The following is a 16,961-nucleotide window of genomic DNA, read 5'->3' as shown; positions in this document are numbered from 1 at the left end:
GTCAATCCGGCAGGGAATCTTCTACCTGCATGAAGTGAGGGAAGCTTAAACGCTACCGATTCGAGCCGCTTCAGGGAGCGACGAGAGCTCAAGTAGTAGGGGGCCGGAGACTATTGTGGGACGAAGAAACTAAGCTACACTCTAGCCGAGAGGACAAGCTTTGAAACTGGCGCCAGTGCATATGAGACAGTTATGGTGCCGAAACGAGATTGTGATTCGGGGCAGTTAGTAGGTTGATAGCACGACCTTGATAACATTTTGATGACAAAATCTTTTCTATATGGGAATTTACGAGTTATGGTTTATTAAAGATTCTTTTGAAAAAGATAGCGTTAAACAAAATGATACCTTTTCGAAAAAAAAAGAAAACAATTCATCGTAAAACTACTATTATATATTACTGGTGCAAAAAAATATTAACTATTCACTGTTGTGTACTAACTCTGCCGTCGTTGGCGCTAACGTTTCGAGCGCTGCCGGTCCTGTAGCTTGCGGCGCCCCTGACGGATGTCACTTAGCAGGGCGAATCGATGCTCGAGTCGGTGAACGATAAGCGGGGCCGGTCTAACAGTAAGCCCCTGCCGACTTTGAGGCCCAGCTTGGCTCGCTCTGTCGCGTTTCGCTCGTTGCCGGCGATTGCAAACGGGAGACAAGAAGAGGTCGTTTTCGTCTTCTCCTCTTTGGTTCACTTGCTGCAGAAAAAGACAAATGACCCCAGGTTTAGATAGCATCAGGGGCACACGGCGACAACTAGTAGTAGTAGTAGTAGTAGTAGAAGATCCTGGCGACGCGCGAACGGTAGCTAACCTTCTGTCGGGAAGAAAACACCTTCAACATTGGATCAGATTGCGTGCACCGACAACGTAAAGTCGAATCGCTGCACTCGACCCAGCACGTTACTTTTACCCTTTACCCGCCCCGGTGCCCAGTTCCGGTAAATGATACAAACAGTTAAACAAGCAGACAGGCAAATAGCTAATAGAGCGGCAAGGAGCCGGATAATAGGCTACGGCCAATGGCAACAAAGTATATTTACGTTACATCTAAGAGAAATTATGATGTGCGATATGGTACGATCTTGAGACACCCTTGAAAATTTTCGGTGCAAGGAGTAGACAACTGTTCAATGCGCTAATCGAAGTTTTGAACTCTAGAAATGCTATAGAACTTCAATGTTGGAAGTTTATTAAACGAAATTTATAAGAAACAAATAAGCAATCGGTATAACGGAAGTGTCTTTGTAAAGCTGGTCCAGTTCTGCTGTTGTAATAAATCGAGCATGATGAAATACTTCGGAATCGTAATTGTTACTAGATAAACGTAGAACCAATCAGTGATAGCCACCCACATTTCCAAATGGGCTCGATCCCATAGTAAATAGAGTGATAAGAACAAAGACATGTAAGTATTAGTCAGCACTTATTATATGATACACATATATGTTTCCAATATCTAGGTCATATAAGTCTTCTTCTACGTGTACCTATCTCTTGTCATACTAGTTCATACTAGCCATAAAAGTGTATGGCTAATGAAGGTCTTTTTCCACGCGTTAGGATCACTGCGTGATTCACTGTTCGCCAGGCCAGAAGAACGGCCAGCTACAAGTGTCGTTGAGATGGGGAGAAACAAAGACAATCCAACATAGTGGCGAAGACTGGTTACAATAAACCCAACAACGAACTAGATGAGCTATGGCTTCTGGTTAACAACACTTGAGATGAGCATCCCAGGCATCTGCTATCTACGTAATCCTGACATCGTCGTCGCCGTGAAAGGGACACTGCTCATGGGATCACAAGATACCAGTGGATCCGTATTAAGAACATGTGCCCACTCGTTGATCCACCTTGAAACTTGTTCACAGAAGAAAGAAGAGAAGGCTGATTTTAGATTAATGGGCTAAATCTTTAGGGTTAGCCCATATGTAGGCAAATCATATATATACAGCAGATTATTATTATACACATGTATGTACAGACAATTGCTATATCTTAATAGTGGCAAACATTGAAAGGAGACATGTTCATTTCTAACGGTTAGATTTCGATAAACTGATCTGAATTTTCTAAGGTCAAAGAAAAAACCTTAAATGTAATGAATTACGTCCTGTTATTATATTGGTTGTTCGCGTCATCGAGATCACAGATATTGCCTTATAATATGAAGAATATCAGCCAGGTTGCTCTTTTCCACTGGTTATGTGTAATTACAATATCCGGAAGCTAATCTCCATAATATCTTCACACAGCGCCAAGATTAAGCGAAATCGATAAAGATAAACGTACCGATCATCCCAGCGGTATCATATCAAAATGGCAATCATAAAATCTGCTTTTCTGACAAGCTCAAAAGACAGAGTGCTTCAGAATGCTCAAACAGCCGGCCCTGTCTTGTCCGATTCCGTCCGTATGTGCTACGCAGGCACACACTTAAATCTGACAGGATGGTCCTTATTATTCGCTTGTTAGGACTATTGTTCCTATCACTGTGTAGATCGAGAGATTCATAATAGTAGTAATAACTGTGTTCCGGTTTATAATGGTGCTACCGTTCCTATAAGCGACAGCAAGCTGTTGTAACACACACCCGGGGAGCCACACCTCTCAATGCGATGCTGTGCCGCACCGTGCTATAATATTATGTTTGTCACGATTGTTGACAGCGACTTTGTTGTCGTCGGCGGCACCAGACCGAAATGGCTGATATACATCATTCTAGCTCTTGTCTTCGAGCAAATGAGCGTTATCAGTTGGGAATAGCGTCCTCGATGACATAGCTAAGATCTGCGACATATAGGCAAAACACTAGAGATAACACCTCTAAGTTGGCTAGCGACATAAAGGCACGACCCTATAGCAGCTTTTTTTCTATAGAGTTATTATGAATAATAAATTGAAGATATTTAACGTATTTGTCAAATGTTTTGTCTACTTTGTCATCTCGCGTTTGCTGATGGTCCGTCTGCGCGTCTTGTGTTGAATACTAATCAACAGCGGATTAGCCGGTCGTAGACAGCCTGTTACTGATAACGCGTTTTGTCTTAGATGCGTAACGAACGTTTATTACAATGAATATAATTGAATAATAAGAGTAACGTAGCTACTTGAAAGGCAGGGGTCGTAGCGCGTTCGGAAATCGTATTGGACGTACCGAACATAGGAAACTTCGTGAACTTGGTGAGCGCGCCACCTGGGGCTTAGCGTTAACCCGTAGTTTGGGTTACGTTGTGATGAATACATCCGTCAAGTTCGAAAATGTTTATTTTGCTGGAGAAGGAGAGAGAGAACTAGCGATATGTCGCTCACCAAACGTCCCATTTATTTAACATGGCATCGTATGGTATGGTATCCTGACTACTAAATAGTTCATTGCCATAGGTATTTGATAGATGGAACAGGCATTAGCCTAAAATCTCATCAATCTTGTACCGCAAGGACACTGCAGAAGAACAACAGTCTCACGGAGAAATCGTCATCGATTATATATATTATAGAAACATTACGCTAGTCATTCACAGTGTCCAAATCATGTCGTGATTGTAACGCAGAAGAGTCCGAGAATCATGAATTATATGCAGATGTACCCCTTGCGTATGATTCATTGCCCAATTAGAATAAGCAACACGATACGTATAACTAAGTTTTTTCTTAGTTATTTAAATAGATTACGATTCACAAGTTACCGTTGGCACGGAGGGAAAAGGAACTTCCCTAGCGTATCAGTAGCTGCTATAGTACTGCAATAAATAAGAGGCTTGTCTAGATAAAGATAATTAAAGCTTGATGCTTCACTGCATCGACACATCGTTCTTCGGCAACAATGGACAAACAGTTCGACCCATGGTAATAGCACACAAAAGCACATATACACACACCGTAAATTTATATACAAATCTCGGCATCAATAAAACTCTAATTAACCCTAAAAACCCAAAACCGCATATATATATATATATATATATATATATATATATATATATATAATCTGTTTTGGATATAGAAGAAGACAAAATAGGAATCATCTTCATCACATCAGTATATAGGCTTGTAGTATCGACTTCGGCGCCACTACACAGGTGTCGTTAGCAACATCTATCGGACAAAAACATAGTTTAATTACACACTCACCGTAACGACTGCAGCCATATTCTAACGTGTTAATTATTAACGACTCCTATAGTCATCATTAACACAAGCATCATCGTTGTAACGCAAGGATAAGCATATGGCGATACAGAAACAAAGCCCATCCCACTTTGTGCTCGCATATATATCGCATAAACATCTCTCCGATGATAAAAAGCACAGATAGTAGTATGTGAAGTAGAAATCCTATATTTCGTGTGCAGATTTTCCATAATGCTACAAAACTAAAGTAAAATTTGATTAAAAAACTATCGAAAATTTACCTCTTTACCGGCTAAACGCGCTGGAAGTTAAATTGCCACCCTTTGACTCGATACGGATGTATGTGACCAGTTTTTCTTACTACATAAAACAATCCTCGTACTTGACTGTAAAGGTCGGCCTCAGCTCGATTTTGTCTTTAATAGTTTCCGCCTTTCAAGTGCAAAACGTTTTCTCTTGACTATGGGAGATACAACGGTAGATACAACGGTTGAGGGAATAGATTATGCTGAAATCCTCTGTAAAAACGCGATAGCGGCAATGAGGCTGTTGTATTATCGTCGTAAATAACCCATTGCTAGTCTCCCAAGGCTCAAGCCGATTCAAAAAACGATAACGGTAGGAGCATTTAGCATGAATTCATAATGCACAACGCCCGACAGTCAAAAGACGCAATGAGCAAAGTTTGCCTTTTGATTTATGTATGGAAATTTTCTTCGATATGGACTCTGTTTTTAAGCGATTTTTTGACAATTAAGCCTTCGTGCCTATGTCGTATACGTACATTCATATCTCGTCGCCTGTGACGACGCATTGGAGCAGATTTGGTTCTACTTGAAGTGCGCAAAGCTTTCCTGAAGTAGCTTTTGACGGGTCTGAAGTTAATCGAAATTTAAGTCCATTGGGAACGCTTCTTGCTGTGAGCCATGTCACCTACAAATGAGCATTTAAATTTTAGTCCAACATAAATCGTGCGAAATGCCTCTCTTCCGGCAAACTCCTTGAGGGTGGCTCGCCGACTCGATGCCCTGACGGCTTCGTGCACACTCTCTGTGACAAATCAGTTAGGACAAAGGTTGCCCTTCCCTATCGGACCTTTCTCCACTTTTCTCCGTAGCGAAACCGCTACTCACAGCTTGCTTCCCAGAATTGACGAGCGCTAACTTCCTAACATAATCGTTGGTGTGCTAATTGCGTTTTTGAAAACAATTGAAAAAAACTTTAACCTTTTGATCTAGCAGAGTAAACGAATTTCTACATTCCTAATGCGTTATTCCTATGCGATCGAGTGAAAATGTAACAGCAACAAAAAGGTCGTTGCGACTATGGTAAAAGTGACCCACAATCTGGCCCATTAACTGACTAGATGCTGCTGTCGCTACCATAGCGTTGCCGGTGAACTTCTATTTCCCTATTTACGTTATTTACGACCGCTTACTCGTCGTCAGCGTCGCGATCACGGTCAATATATGGACATTTATTGCGTGATCGAAGACGCTGTGAAGATACTCCACGAATCAACCAGGATTTGCATGACAACCATATAGTCCCTTTCATATATATGGCTAGTCGACACCCAGAGGGATGGTCGGAGCAATCCCACGAACGAGTTATTGCCACGTTGTCCATGCATCTTCTTCTGGCGTCTGCCATCGGATAGTTAGTAAACTTGAATTAGCAACGTAACATAGCTTATTATGTAAAGCAGATCGATCCGAGTGAATAGTTCGGGTGACGACTGCCGGCGAGTGCCAGAAGTACAAAACGAATTTTCCGTATTCGATACGAAGAAAGGCAGAACTTGGCAGTATATGAAATGTACTACCGGAGGGCTGAGGCAATTGTTAGCGGTGAAATTTTCCGCGGACTTTTTTTTTTTTTTACTAGCAATGATCGAGCGCATCGATGCATAGCACATCGAATAGCTAGTTACTTACGCTTCATCTTTAGACTGTGTTTGGATATGATATAGATTGGACGAGAACCGCCGTTCACAGGTAAATGCTCAGAAGATATAAGATTCAAAAGATAAATTAGCGCGAGCCTTACGATAACCCCATGCAGTTGCGACACTCTCCGCATCTACACCCCATACGTCCGTAACTTCTGACCGCGGATCAACGCAGTCTCGACGCGTTCGAATGCAAGACGTATACATCGCGTCGTTGCTTAACGATACGACGCGCCTATGATCCAAGAACAGCGAAGTAGACTAAACATAATAACTATACACTGACGTTAGAATATTACACGGTACTAATTTTAGTAGTACAATTATCTTGAAACAAAAAAAAAACTGCCATAATTATATTGTTAGGGCCTCGAATACTTTTAATGGGCGAACGACCTTCGCGGCGGCTGTCAAAAAAAACCCGTCTTTTTTTGCCAAAGCAAAGCCTATAGGCTTCCGAAACTACTCGACCTGCCGTTGACGATTAGGGGGGTAGGTAGTATTGTCACTGTTAAGGTGACAAAACAGGCGCTGTCTGAACACAAAACACGTATCCTGCAAAGGTCAATATACTTTTTCCATTTTTGCTTACTGCCATCCTGGCATCGGCTACGTACGACTGTATCAGCCGTATTCTGAGACGGGGAACGTATCTGAACCCAAGCGAGGTGTTTACTGCGGAATACTGAATTGACAAATATGACTTACAGTAACATTGAAATTACGGATTGTTGTCAAAATAGACAAGGGTATCATCATGTCTGTTCTACGATCAGGCACGTGAATCAAGCAGCTCCCGTCATCCTCGACGAGATCCACTTATTATATTTTATTATAGATTATAGCTAAGCTCAGCCCGCGTTCTCTAATAGACATAAGCAAATATCATACATGAACTGTACAATTTATAGAATCTCGAAACGGGGCGTAGTAACAGAACTGTGTTTGTTAGACAAAATGCTCGATAACGTTACGTTAAATCGACCTCGGTAGAGTTTATCCTAGCCGACAAATGCTCTCAAGATACCTCCACAGATATCTCGCAGATATCCTGTCTCCTAGTCCATAGACTCCTCTCTATGCAGATGTTTGTTATTGTCAAGTAGTACTACATCGTATCTACTTGTACGCAGTTCGCGTAAATTTATAAAATAGCAATGGCTATAAATACATTTTTCAACACGATTGAAGCTTCTGCTTCACTTTAAAAGGTTGGATATTGATTCACTGATCCAACGTTTCTGGAAGGATAGCTAGACGCAGTTCCCATCTGACACACTCTATCGCAGCACCCCATCATCAGTTATCGCTGACTATCCGAAGGATACACATTCCCTTTTCGTGAACTCTGTTTGTCAATGAAAATGCAACGAGCTTTTGTCACTTTGCAGCCATCTTCAACGAACAATAAGGTATCGATCAACATACACAGTAGACCCTTTTGGGTTGATATGTGAACACCAAATAGAAACTTTTAGGCTTAGCTCAGTTTATCGTCGTTAGATTTCTGCGGGTCTAGTTTCCGCCAGATGATCTGAGAATTGTAAATAGCAACTAGTACGATCTTCGTATTGAATTATCTGACAGCGACGTGCACCGAATCTGGTGGCTTTCAAGAGGATGTCTGCTGAAAAGGCGTCCCAGATGCTACAAGGATGGCTCGAAACACGTAAAGGAGTTCAGGCTGAAAGCTGTACAAGTCCATAGGTCAAGATCGTCTCGGAATAATGACACCACACCCCGATCTCTGACATGGCCGCGTAGATTAGCATTTGATTTTCGGACAGCCGAAGCAAGATGCGTTATATAGTCGAGACCATGTGCGGAAACGGGATACCCTGTCACGGTGTCTCCCTTTCCTTCTTTTGTGTATCTCTTTCGATGGAAAACTAACGAAAGAATAGTGAAATCGACTCGAGCTTAAACCCGCCCAATTGATTCAGCTCCAAACTAGACCCGGCGCAGACAGACACGTTGGCCCTTTTTGCCGATCCCGCCCCGAAACGACGTAAGCACGCAGCAAGCAGCCTGTGGCGCTGCTACCAGCCATCAGGCCGGGCGGAAAACCCTTCTATCGCTCTGACCCATTTCCATCATTCACTCCCGACCTACCTGACAAAGCTCGGATTTGATCCCCGCGCTTTCCGGCCCGGCCTCACCTCAGTTATTAACTTGTTTCGCAAAATACGATTTAATATACATACACTGAGTGCGATTAAATCGGGTACTCGCACCTGCTAAATGCGTCGGTCGGGAACTGTAGTAAAAGGAAGACTGAGGTGTTTACTTGGACAACGATCATCACGATTGCAACAACGAAATAGAATTGACAGGGTCAATAGTTATTAGTGGCGTTCGTTAAATGACCATCTATATGGCCGCATCACGATATAGCTAAAACGGATCAGAAATTCGTTCTGCTGTTTAACCAATTTCGTATCTTAGCTAATGAAGACCCAGATAGCGTTCGATAGTTTTCTCGCAGCCGTGGGTAATAGAGGGGTATTTCTGGATGGGTCAACGCTAGACAGCCACTATTTAGTTATCATTTAGTTTCTCCCGTGTATCCAGTGACCTATTTCACGGCGGAAAAAATCTAATCATACCGAACACTAGAATAAAGGATAATAAACACTTACGCAGGCGTGCTGTTACGACGAAGTTCTATTTCTGCCAGCGTTCGAATTATGCATAGCTGTGTGGTAGAACACCGAGAGGGATCGCTGGAGTGTCCGCGGTCGGTCTCCATATTATATGGGCTCTTCCACCACCGCTGCTACTCCTACCAACTCTGGCAGTACGATACGCTACCTACATTCTGCGGTGTACTTAGTAGTAGTAGTAGTAGCCGCTCAGCGTATTCGGGGCCTCCGATGGGACCGCCCTGTTCGGGATAACCTTGTCTACATCGACTCAGCCAGCTATCGTCCAATGTAATACCTACCGGGCCTGTATGCCTGATCGTAGCCCTGTCGTATCGACTACTTACGGCACAAGATGAATAAATACATATTCAGATAGGTATCTAATGTTACAAGTGTCTATCTTTATGTTAGACTGTGTTACCGACGCAGGAATAGGAAGTTATGAGTGAACAGCCGAAAAAGCCTGACGAGCGATGGGCCTTTTGTGCAGCTTTCTATCTGGTTCTCCCAATGCAATGTTTGTGCGCACTATACGTGCAAAAAGCGTGTAAAGGCTCGTGTACAAGGCTATGCGCATACATTTATGCAAACTACGGCAGCTGTTGTTGTCGCTGCCTATACGTCTATAGGCCTGATGTATTTGTATTAGGTTGAACGCTACGGTTCGCCCGGCGAGGCCGATTCGAGCGTGAGCACGATAATCTCGGAAAGTATACTAAAAGAGACAAACGAAGGGGGATTTATCTACGATAGTAATTTGGTTCGTTGACCCGTTGGTTCTCTTCTCTGCCTAGGCTAGTTTTACCTATTTTCCGTATGAAAAGATGCATTTAGATGTATTTTTAAGAGCGCTACCTAAGGCAGCGATTGACATTTCGTAGTACATATTCGTATCGTTGTTAGCGTGTCTCGATCGTACGCAGGATCTCGACCATCTTTCAGCTACGGACTTTTCGATTAGCAGCGTTGTAAATGTAGCGAACCGTTAACAGAACCGTTGTTATTTATTGCTGACAGTGTTTGGATCAGGGAGAGGCGTATTATGATTGAAGACTCTCAGAAACCAGAGAGGAGTCTCGTAGACCCTATAGGGCTAGAAGGACGGCTATTGGTGCTGCTAATCCAACAATAATCAATCGTTTAATTAATTCCCGACGACCGAATGTAACGGGCGGGCATGCCGGTGAATAGGTATTGATTCTGAGGGCTCCAACGACGGGCGGAACGACGCTGCCCTCAGTTCCTTAGACATCACAGTGACTATCCATTGTACGCGTTTCAAAGATAGTTGAAGGTCTTTGGGCTTTCATTAACCCCTATACCAGTATAGACCTATCCTTGTTTGAATCGATATACCCCTTTATCAAAAACTCTGCTCGTATATATACCATAACACGATTCCTTGCGCATCTTTTATATCCTCGTAACAGTGGTCTTCTTGCCCAGTAGGTTAAGGGTAAACACATGAACTGACCTGTATTCGAAACCGGCTCAGAGGACACTTCGTTTAAAATCGTAGTGCTGGATGTAAAATTCGAAGCCCTTAGCTAACTTGTGGCGAGACCTTTGATTACGTCATTGGTATGTTTCTATCGTCATCTTGCAGATTAATGAAAATAGATCTAAAGCCCGGCGATAACAATTGGAGAGTAGAATCGGCGATGAAATGTGTTGTGCTTTTGTCGGACCTTGAAAGAGATAAGAGGCCTGACAAAAACTAGCTTCATCTGCTGAAGCCTACATGCTTCAAGATCACCTACTTCCAAATTGAGAGAAATCGATCGGCCTAAACTTCCTGTTGACCGCAGCGATGTAAATTGAACTTGCCATTTATCGATATGAACCGGACGCCCCCACCAACCCACGCAGCATAATTTGTAATATTAAGTGGCATCTATTGAAATGTTTATTATTCTATTTGTTATCATTGTCCTTTGAGGGTTTCACATTTAGCCGAAAACAGCCGTTGATGCACGTCCTCATTTGTGTCTACCTAGTCCTCTCCCTTCTCCTTCGTTTATTTATACCACATTACAGGCCATATATATGTATCTATTCACAATCATACCATAGTTTGCATCATATAGAGAGATTCAGATTAACAACAACAACAACAACAACTTAGTACCAAAACGGCAGACGCTAGTGCTATTGTCATCGTTGAGGCCAGAGCGATGTTGTTCCTGTTTAAAATGTTGTTACAGGTCCGTGTCGTACGCGGCCTGGATAGCCCCTCTTGCGCCGTATGTTATGTATCTGTATGTGTGTATAATGTTACTGCACGCGCATCGCAAGCATACTAGAGCTTCACAAAGTAGAGCGTATTGTCAGCGAACGCTGTAGGCTCATCCAGCTTGAAATTCTTGGTCCCGCTCGGCCAATCATTCGCTCGGTGCCTATGTTGGATCTCAGACCTAGCAACGATACTACTCTCATGCGAGGCTAATAAGCGATGAGCTGGCGACGTGTTCCCTTTGCCTCTAATGTGACACGGGCAGTTGTCGTACTGGTAGCAGCAGTAGCTGAACCGGTTGCCGCCGTTGCTGGTTCCGCAGCTGATCGGCGTGTCCTCTTTGGGAAAAGGACAACATAGGACGCTAACAGGAGACGTTTCCGAAAGTTAGATACCGTCCCAGTAGTTCATATTGTTGCCATTGCTATTGCGACCGTTATGGCCTAATGTCAGGCGCGTAACATCGACAAAATAGAGCGTTGACAGGAGCATATGGCTCTTACTTCGTGTTGAACATATTGAGAGCATAAATCACGTGGTCATTATTTCAGACTGTGCATGCAAGAACAGATATGTGAGAAATTATAGTGCACGATCACCAAAGCATGTATGCCAGGTAGATTTTTCTTTTATAATACTTGTTTAGGAACATTGAGTGTGATTTGCGATATCTAAGTACCGCTTGCTAAGATCTTTCACAGGCGTAAACTCAGCCAGGGACTGCTACTGCCGCCGCCCTTGTCACCGCCGGCGGCGATCTATTTTTATATGTATGATAAAAAAAAGATATATAATAGTTGGAAACCTTGCCTGAGTAACTACCGGAGAATGGCATCAAGCGGCCCTGCTATGAGACGAGCGACATAAACGGTAAATACAATTACGGTCGTAACAGTTTTGCTGCTCTATAATATTTTATTATAGTATAATGGTACGTAGTTCGGTCAGAGCTATTTCTGCTTATGGTAATTAGCTATGTAGAAGGGCGGGTGGCCAGTCAGACATAAGGGATGGAACCGATTGGGCTATCTCGAGCCATATTGTATACGTGTTGCATTAATTAACGGGTTGTTCTTAAAAAACACACAACAATATATTACATTAACTTCACGCTAAATACGTGCACGGCGCTAACGGACCACAACGATTATATGTACATGAATAAATGTGCGAGACATTATTCAAAATAGGACGCTTTGTTCGCGATGTAAAAGGGTGGCCCCTGTGACAAACGGTAGCACCACATTAAGCAAATGAAGCCGTGCCAAAAAGAACTTCAAGAAGCGCAGTAATCATTAGAAGTTCAGATCGAATCGTGCGCAGTTTGATTCGAGAACAGCCTAGTAGATTAGCGTCCACCGTAGTACACGCGAGGTTTACGCATTATGTAAAATATCTAACAGCTACAGTAGATGTGGCTTCTATTTAAAAGAAAAAGTTGAAAAAAATTGCTAGGACCGAAACGAGGAACAGGATTTACTTGTTTCGTTTAACTAATTGATTTATTCTGACCGTAGCTTTGTATTCGCTGCTGGATAGATCTACTTCAGAGAATGTACCTAGTTTTCAATAATTAAAGGCTAGATAAGATATATTAATAAATATATTATATTTATTAATAATAATAAAGGGCCAAAGCTTCAATATTCAATGGCACTCATGTTTGACGCACGAAAGGCAATTGTTTTTTCTTTTTCTCTAGTAAAATCTTTTCAATTTCGCAGTCTCGCCGCATCCCAAGCGCTGGTGGTCAAAGGAAGGTTATCCTTGCTATTGCCAAATGCGCTATAGCAGACTACGACGTTATTTAATTGCGTCCTTATTGAATAGCTCGACTCAACGATGAGCTACCGAATTGTCGCTCGTTGCCGTCGATGCGAGATCGCAGCTGCTACGTTAGCTTCATTTTCTTCTCGAAGATCGACGGAACATAGAAGTCGGCCGCTAATATTCTATTGTCATCACTGTTCATGTCGGCGGTGTCCCTATCGCCATTATCATCAGCGTTTGCTGTTTTTGGTGAGAGGAGTAAATTGACCGAGTTGTAGCCGTCCAACTGTTTCGGCTTGGTCCTGATGGCGGGCGATCTGGACGGCCGCCTTTTCAGCCATTAACACAATTATACTCAAAAAGGATGACAAGGATAATGGCAGTATTAATAGCTCCTTACTTTTCGCTCGCTTTTAATGTTTCAGTCTTTGATTGCGCACATAAAGAAATATAGCTAAATAATATTATTGCTACTACGAACTGTGGCCCACGCTTTTACGGAGTACGCAGCAGCAGAGCCATGCCACACCGAACCCGGTCCAACGTCTCACTCGAGCTGAAAGCTGACAACATAATAACGCCTCACCCGAACAAACAGCAACACCTACATACACAAACTTAGAGGAGGACAAAAATGGTCACAGTCACTCTTAACCACAACCCTACTTGAAACACTCGAGGCTCCTTTACGTTGAGGTGACGCGCGCACCCACGCACGTCCGTTCGGCTTAAGTTTTTTCGTACCCAGCAAGCAACACTCACTCCTGCTATAAATGTATCTTATTTGTTTTTTTTCGGAAAATGAGCTAATAGGAAAAAAGCGCATGGCTGGACAGCTTTTCGTCGGGGAAACCAGGTATGGCTTCGCAGTGAGGGCAAAATACTTGGCGGGTGGTTATTGTTAGGGAAAATTACTGATTTTCGATATAAACGAACAGTGACAAAGGGAGTGATTTGTGCTAGGGAAAACGAAATTGAAATGGGCCATTTACATTATAAATGGCTCCAGAATATAGTCTTGTCCATTCAGAACCATTGTATTTGCTAAAAGGGAATGTTTTCTTCATCAAGCTATTATTTGTCTGTGCCAAGAGAATAATCAAATATAGTATGCTAGTGTAAAGAGCACAATACACTAGGATAATGGTTGTTTCCACTAAATAACCCAGCAAGTAAGTATAAGTTTTAATCAGTACAGAAACACAATATGTACAATTGACCCTTTTTTTCGATATCTACATGCGTATGCATGCATGCATACAAGTGTTGTCGGTGAACTGCTAAACCCAAATGGTCGTAACGTCAGCCAACTTCCCTGTTTGACATCATGGCCGCACCGTCATCGGGTCGAATCACCATTTGTGCCGGACCCTGTGGCGCCACGGCGAACACACGACGAAATTTGTGTAGGGGAACTTTTGACAGTTTTTTGAAAATTAATAGCTTCCGTTTCGGCCACTTGAACACAAAAATAACAAGAGTAACAGCAGCAGTCAGGCATCCCCAGCAGTGTAACAATTACTCGGCATCTCGACAGCCCCAATTATACACCAAACGGGAAAGTAACAGGATCCAGATCCGTGTAGCATCAGAATCTAGCGTTAGCTGTATCATCATGACAATTGGGTCAGGGCCGCGTTCAAACTCGCTTAGATCAGCCAGCATCACGGTGGCAAAAAGACTCCGCAATTGCTCCTCGAGTCTAAGGCCACGCGCCCTGCAAGGCGCCTAATACTACGTACACACACACGCGTATATATCTATACATTAAACGAATGAAGGCAAAATTGAGGCAGCAAAAAGGACTAAGAACTGAGTAAGAACGAGAAGTATGAAGCGAGATGCTAATGCTGTGGAAGAAGTCTTTTGTAGGCGTACATGGCAGGGGGTTGCAGCAGTACAGCGGCGTAACCGGTGACTGTCTGAACCGTATTCGTGGGGGAATGGTGGGTACATGTACGACCGAGCTCGTTGATAATGCTGAAACATCGTATATCTGTATGTGCACATACAACAGCAGCAGCAAAAGCCGCGACAGCTGCTGGGTGCACTATACTGAGCTAAAAAGACAGAGTGGTGAAATAGGTAGAATCGTTCGATGGCCGCAAGAGCAACTAGCGATAAACTTACCTTGTTAAGGAACTGTTTTACGTTCAAGGAAAACTATTTGAGCAAACCCTAGTCTGATTGTTCAAAAGCAACGGATGGGCCTCATATACTGATCACGAATCCTATAGTGTTGGTCGTTTCATATCGATCGTGATAAGTCTATAGGGTAGTATATCGGGCTTCATTACAGATGAACGCTATCGAACCCCACATGAATAAGTTTAATAATTTAATGTTCTGAGGAAACCTAGTTAGCATAGTGTTTCTGTGTTAAGTCGTACGCTGTTGGACAGTTTGAATACCATATGCGTATGGGGTAAATGAAAAAGTGTTTGTTTCTGTATATCTGATTCTAGTTTCTATCAAGTGCATTATTCCCCATTTTAGGCAAATCACGGTATAATAGTATCATTGTCAGCACACAAACGGGATACTGCCTTCGATAGCCAACGACACCTTCTCAAGATATATAAGTATTTCGACTTATGGCTTTCTCTTTATGCTTATTTATATGAAGCTATGATATTACAGGTCGTTATTTGAGTTTAATGGGCCTCTGAACTGGGTAATGTGGTAGCGTATTCATCTGTTCATTCAACTTACTAACCCTGGGGTGGGGATCCAAGTTTGAGATCGAGCGTCAATAGGCGGATCTTGTTCCACGCCGGAAAGGATCAGAGGCCTGACGCAACGCTTGGCAGTAGTACCCGACGTCAAAGTCAAAATGCAGCATTAGCTAAGCAGCGTGTGATGATGTATTGATGAAGGATAGAGAACGTAAAATAGGTTAGACCAAGCGATATTAAGCGCGAACCATTGAAGTAGACTTGTTTAAAGGTAATGGAATACCGGCCTCCCAGTGCTCTCTTGGGCCATAAAAAATGTTTTGCTGTTTCTCATTCAAACACAGATCATTTTGGGCGAGAACGAGTAAATAAAAGCAAGTCAGTTCCCGTGGAGCCTAATTTTCGTAGTTATGAGAAAATTTAATTACTACTATATATGAGAGTCTAAAATTTTATACCTTAAAATTAAGTTCTCTTCGGAGGTGGGCGTAGAGATGAGAGCAGTGGCAACAAAAACAACACGATTTTGTCGATCTGGGAAACTGCTTAACAGTACAAATGAAAAATATACCAATCTAAAAGAAAACATTCACCAAAAGGCACTTTCTAGTTGTTAAGATAATGAATGAGCAACTCTACAATACTGGAAAATATATGACGATGATGAGTTACAGCCATAAGATTAGATCTGGTTAACGATTGGAGATGGAGCTGTTAAGTGACCCACTTCTCTGTTTATGTATATATATAGTTTAGCAGTAATGTCATGGTTCCCTATCGGCGCTATATAATAATGTAGACTACATAAATCCACTACCTCTTAATTCCGCTGTAGGAGTGTTGACGCTAGGCACGGCAGAGTTTCCTGCTAGTGTTTCCTCTAAGTAAGATTCTTTCTGGCAAAATCATCCCTATGTAGAAGCCAAAAACCAATGCGTTACGCGACAATGTGATTCCAATGCGAAACACATTATCTGTGTCTGCTGGGGTAAGCGCACGGAAGTGCGCTCCACGCACAAGTTTACGGCGAGGTCCGAGCAAAGAAATGGAAGAGTGCCGGAGAGTGCGTTCCTTCAATAAGGAGTTAACAGAAGCAGCAGCAGTAGCCGCCGACGCGTCTTGCGCTGGTCGCGTCATCCACTAGAAAAATCACGCCATTTGCGGTCGTCATCAACGCTGGTAATTGTTTAGGGTCACATGTTATCATCGTTTTATCTGGTATCTGGTCTATGTGATGGCGATAATTTTTTAATCTTGACACCTTTACGCTGTATGCTCTATAATTGCGTCATGTAAGGTTACGCTTATTAGTTGAACGAGAAAACAGGTTTTGTCAGTTGACCTTTCCTTAGAAAATTAAAAACGGAAAAAGTTGGCGTCCCGACACGCAGGTAATGCGTCTATCAAGCAAGCATCATAATGGTCTGTGTACGATAGAGAAACATATTAGTTGGTAAGGATCCGTTCCCAGAAAAATGTCTATCAAGTGTAGATGCTATACCACGCAAAAAAAAGGTGTCTAAAGCCAGCCGTGTCCATCTACATAATAATTATATT

General features: G+C 42.7%; 1 long non-coding RNA gene across 1 annotated transcript; it reads right to left on the bottom strand.

Annotated features, from left to right (window-relative positions):
- Nucleotides 1-287: 287 nt before the first annotated feature.
- On the bottom strand, nt 288-16,483 carry LOC147755844 (uncharacterized). The gene is made up of 3 exons (XR_015326852.1): nt 16,222-16,483; nt 15,446-15,574; nt 288-1,856 (listed from the first exon to the last, which is right to left on the bottom strand). It is a non-coding gene; the product is annotated as an uncharacterized LOC147755844 (long non-coding RNA).
- Nucleotides 16,484-16,961: the final 478 nt, after the last annotated feature.

This window comes from Varroa destructor, unplaced genomic scaffold, assembly GCF_002443255.2.
Source record: "Varroa destructor unplaced genomic scaffold, Vdes_3.0 BEIS01000004.1, whole genome shotgun sequence".
NCBI classification, from domain to species: Eukaryota; Metazoa; Arthropoda; class Arachnida; order Mesostigmata; family Varroidae; genus Varroa; species Varroa destructor.
This window is presented reverse-complemented; position numbering and strand designations above follow the sequence as displayed.